This window comes from Nilaparvata lugens, chromosome 8 (assembly GCF_014356525.2).
Source record: "Nilaparvata lugens isolate BPH chromosome 8, ASM1435652v1, whole genome shotgun sequence".
In the NCBI taxonomy this organism is placed as follows: domain Eukaryota; kingdom Metazoa; phylum Arthropoda; class Insecta; order Hemiptera; family Delphacidae; genus Nilaparvata; species Nilaparvata lugens.
Window position 1 is genome coordinate 50105773 of NC_052511.1, and position 6000 is coordinate 50111772.

Genomic DNA, 6000 nt, shown 5'->3' on the forward strand with positions numbered 1-6000 from the left:
TTCTTCTTTTCCGTATCTGCTACCGTGGTCTTTTTCAACGAATAATCTGCAACTCTATCATCAAAAATTCAGAACATAAAGTTCCCTCAAATTTTCCCTTTTCCCTCATGTGTGAATAACACACGAGAACTCCTAAAGTTGTAGATGTTCTCTCAATAAGTCGTCGTATTGTTGACACAAGGCCGTATCAATTATTATTGAATACAGTATAATATGTGCCGAAGTCATGGTCTCTAATCGTTCATAAAATATAATATCATTGATTTCGCGTAACCAATCAATAAGAGTTTTGACAGCTTGAAAAATTGCCCTGTGCCGAGATTCACTTCAAGTTGGCAGTATCGGTTGAGTGGAAAGCAATTATGTCATTCATCAGGAATACTGACAATTATTGTATGAACTGGTTCATTGAAAAGTATTATATGGATACTGACTGACAGTTTAAAGTGAATATCATTCTATAGTGAGGTCCACGTTATAATGGCAGTGTTTGATTAGCAATGGTCTATCCTTGTCTATCATTCAACAAAGCAGACAGCGCTATCTCTCTCTCGCTTTTCTCTGTTGCCAGATCGTCTTTTAACAATGTAGAATTGATAATAAATTAACAAAATATTCCATCTAAATTATGGAAATTCATTATGAAATTATTGAAAAATATCATTTCTTGCTTGATAAAATATAATTGATTATTTTAAACGAGAATGAACCGTTAATATTACATCAATGAACCTGTATCTGATACCGTCTATAGAAGGCATTGACAAGACAGAGGTTCGGCAACGTTGTTCTCCTATCTTTCTCCACTGCCATTATAACGTGGACTCACTATATATATATATATAATATATATATATATAATATTCATCAATACAGCTGTATCTGCTACCGCCTATAGAAGGCATTGACAAGACAGAGGTTCGGCAACGTTGTTCTCCTATCTTTCTCCACTGCCATTATAACGTGGACTCACTATATATATATATATATAATATTACATCAATACAGCTGTATCTGCTACCGTCTATAGAAGGCGTTGACAAGACAGAGGTTCGGCAACGTTGTTCTCCTATCTTTCTCCACTGCCATTATAACGTGGACCTCACTAGAAGAAGTAGGTCATATTTTTTATTTTTATACGTAAACTCTCAAGAAATCAACATAGCGGAAGTGTTAGGAAGTGCACTTACTAGACTCTTATTCAAACTTTAAAGGTTTTCACAAAAATTTCACAGATAAACTTGATAGCCTCATGATCATCCCTTGAACTTAATAGTAAAACGACCTTAACAGATAAAGCATTAAATACCTTGATCCACACTTTGTTGTCTAATTAAGAAGCAAGAACTTCAAAGTCGAGAAAACTACTTCCAAAATAATCTTACAAACTTGAAAACCACTCAAGAATTTGAAGTTCATTTTTGTTCATGATCATTTTTTGTTATTGAAAATTCAATCATTCAACAGAAGCTCTTTCCATTGAGTAGCTATTTCCCAGCAATTGATTGAACAAGACAAAAAAAGTTGAGAAATCAAGTGGAAATTCGTGAAAGTTCATCATTCAATCCACTTGTAGATCAATCATACATGTCGTAGTGAAATTCACTTTGAATATTATCATAGAGAAACAATAGCGTAAGTAGATATCCCTTGGTATAGGGAATCTATGTCGCAACTTTTACTGTTATCTCAAGCCGATTACTGTCGATTATTGTCAATTTTTACTGTTTTGTTGGGGTGAGAGTGTGTGAACGGCACAATTTGAGAGACTACCAGCGTCACACAGCTGCATAGGAAAGAACTACGTGAACTATCGGCTTGGGATAACAGTAAAAATTGCGACATAAACGCCCTATACCATGGGATATATACTTATGCAATCGTTTCTCTATGATATTATGCTATCATGAATGAAACCAATCTCCTCATCCAAGCAATTCTGACTGTCAAAAGTCGATCTACTTGTTCTTGAACGATTCCATCTGAGAAAAAATGACAAGGAACCTCTTCCGCGGGAAATAAACAATCAGGATTCAAGTATTTTCAAGGGAAAAAAATATCACCAGACGATAAAATCGTTGTTCCCTTCATTATGTAATGCCTAAACTCTATTTATTTGTTTATTATTTTTATTTATCTATATATTGATGGATACAATATCATTCTCAACTATGAATGATTGGGTAAGGAACAAAAGGCTTGAACTGTTCCTTCCCCAAATTTGGATTAGTAATGATTAAATCTATTGATAATGCATCAAGGTCAAGAACCATGATGATGACATGATCGTCTCAAAATAGCAATCATTTAGCATGAAGTATATTAATAATCATAAAGAAAAGATAGCCTAAGAAGATATCCCATGGTGTGGGAGGCATTAACAATACAAAGGTCGGCAACGTTGTTCTCCTATCTTTCTCCACTGCCATTATAACGTGGACCTCACTATAGAAGTATATTATTTGAAATCAATAATCAGTTATTTGAATTCAAATAAACATAAAAAATCCTATTATTGCCACCGCTTGCGTGGTCTGCCAACATCTCTTTTGTCTACTGGCTGATAATTATAGACTTTAAATGGTATTCTTTCAGCTGACATTCTTTAAATATGCTCCCTCCATTGATTCCGATTCTCCGTAACTCTTTCATTCATGCTGCAGATTTTTAACCCTTTCCTAATATCTTCATTCCTGAAATGATATCTTCTGTCACATCCCTTGGTTCTTCGGAGAAATCTCATCTCGGCTGCCTGCACTCTACTTTCAAGTAGCAAACTTCACATTCTATATTGTAAATTTTTCTATTTTTCTAAATGTGAGTTGATGATGAATGATTTTGTGATGGAATCCAAAATTGATGAAAGAGAGGAATTACTCAGGAATTATCGAAAGGAAACCACTGAACTGGAGCAAAACGGAGATCAATCGAAGCAACGAAGGATGAAACAAGGAAATGCAACGGAATGCACTTTTAGAGGAAATGCAACGGAATGCACTTTTAGAGGAAGTAAATTATGGAAATTGGGAAAACGAAGTCTGCGAAGAATCAACAGAAAGGATTTGTGCACCAGTAAATAATAATCAATTATGTTTGCCAGTCAATTGATCAATCAAGGACAAGGATTGTGATGGTCAATCACCCGATTATGCTCTCGAATTTTGCATTACGCCTATTTATTTATCAATTAATATGCTAACACTATACGTTAAAAAACGCTAAACCACGTTTACTTGTAGATATGGCTGCATTTATCATAATGTGTTTCATACGGGGTTCAAACGAACAGCTGACATTTCTCCGTTTAAACCGAGTATCTGCATACGGGCCTTCTTAAATTTAAATGTCGGGGGACCGAGCTTCGCTCTGGAGTGTAAAAGCATAGAAGATTTGTAACTAAAGATTAAATTTATAGTTTATATTTATTTATTCATTTTTTCAGTCGTACAATTATTTTTACAGTTATATGAGGAGGCACAACAGGCTTATACCCAAAACTGTCCCTTTTCAAATTTATACTACAGTCGAATCAAAATCTAGGTTAAGCTACTATCACTCATCAAAATAACAATTTATTCACACTTCAAAAAACAAACACATCATCAATTACAAATAGATATAGGCTAGTATGAATTCGATTTAGAATGATATACTATGTTTGCTACAATATTTGTTAGCATACTATGTACTATTCTACACTAACAGCATCTAGTTAATATTTTGGACTTTCTGAAGTAAACATGTTTTCTAAAAAAAGATAAAGAAAAATAAGTTTTTCTTGCTGGATTATTCTTCTTGTGAGATCAGCTGAGGAATAACCCACCCACGCACTCGCGCACTCACTTCCATTACGACAAAATTTCCAGCTGTTTTTCCAAGGACGTATTTATCCTTTTAATGTCCTTCAGCGAGTTATCCCAAGGTTGAGACCTAGTGTAATCAAATTCTCATATTATAAACCTACTTTGTTCCAAATTTCGTGAGAATCGTTATAGCCGTTTTCGAGATCCGGTAACATACAGATATATAAACATCTAAACATATAAACACAAATTGCTTGTTTAATAGTATAGAATACAATCATTTCTCAATGCATACTTTCGGAAAGACTTGGCTATTAGAGTTAAGCCTGGAATCATTCCTATTCCAATAATCAAACATCTGACCAAAATTGATATTTGAATGGAATAGTTTTGTTGCAATTCAGTTTAACTTTAGATCACATAAGTACATTCAAATATTCGAATTCTCCTATATTTTATCACAGAAAAATGGAATGTATATGTAAAAATGTATGTCAATCCTATGGCAAGGACCAAGTCAGGTTCACTACCAGACACAGTCAATCAGTCTTAGAGGATTAAGTGCCGACTGCGCCCTAACTTCGCCCCCCTAGGTCAAAAATAAAGGCAGTCATTCTATTCTATTCAATCCAGATCTCTCGTCACTAAGGAAAGAAGTATGAAGTACGAAGTAAGAAGTAAGTATAATACTTTAATTTATTAGAGTTGAATTTTAATGTATTCAAACTTCTAACATTTCTAGTATATCTCACTTTCTGTTGTTGAGGATAATATCAACTTGAGCTTTAGGCTTCTGCTTCTGGATTGGATGGGATGATGATGATGATGATGATGATGAATGATATTCATTGCCTTTTAAGGCATTCTAACAATCGGTTCGTTATAGTTGAAAAATGCGGAATGAATACTATGATTGTAACTGCGGGGGTAACTTGTTCTATTCATTCATGCAAGTTTTAAAAATTCAATCAATAATACACAAACCATAAAAATGTTCAAATTTTAAAAATAATCGTAAGATTTTCAGGTACTATTATTCTAAACCTGAAACTTTTATCTAAATCTTCCAGAAACCATAGAAATGTTTCAATTTTAGAAAAATAATCGTAAGATTTTCAGGTACTATTAGTATTCTAAGCTGAAAATTTTATCTGAATCTTCCAGATTTCTCAAGAATATTATGAATGGTTCATATTATCGAATAATTCTCTACCACTTGGAGATCAATGTTTTGAAGTGTGACGAACAAGCTAAAATTCTGACAAAACACTTCTTCAAATCCAAGTGAGGAAACTATCAAAATCGATTGAAATTTCCTTGAAAACTTTCAAGATCCGGGAATGATAGTTTCTAGATTGATATTGTCAAGTTTCTATCATTTTCTCCTTTCAAGTTCTAGCTAGATGGATTGAAATCTGTTACCTTCGTCGTAATCTCCGGCCTACATAGAAATATTTTTCTTAAAAAATGATTGACTTCTGCTTTCAAAACAGAAAATAGAATTTCGGAAAAGATCTTAGGGGCCCATTACACGATCATAGGCCTATTCCATGGGAGATCTTTGACAATGATCTTTGAGAAACGTTTATAAAAGAATAATAAATTTCCCTTTACTTTTCGTATGGAGATAACCTTAATTTATATTCTGGTTTTTATAGTTAAGAAGTTGATATTGTGGTAATTACTCATATTAAATAAAAAGACTAAGAAATTTTCAAAAACCACAGATTTTATTGAAAGTTAGAAAGACCAGTTTCAGTTGTCACACCATTGTCAATCTCTCATAAACTGAGTTTATGGCAATTAATTCTGTGGTTTTTGACAATAATTTCTTAGTCTGTTTGTTAAATAATTATTTAATTCTTATTATATTCTAGTCATCTTAGAAGGCGTTTCACTCCATAAAATATCGGTGATCAAATATTTTCATAAATTATCCAATCGTGTACTCAGTTCCTAAAAGCAAGTTGTAACTGAAAATATTATTATGAGCTTCAACTTAGTAATAAAGACAGTATGACGTCAATAATATTGTCTTAGAAATTTACGACGCGGGAGAGCAAGTGAGAAAAACACTCCAAGAGTCAATAGACTCTTCAAATGTATAGCCTACGCCGGTGAATTCTTGCGTGGTATAAAATATTTATGACACACTTATTGTCCCATGAATTGATGTCTATAAACTAATTAACCAATT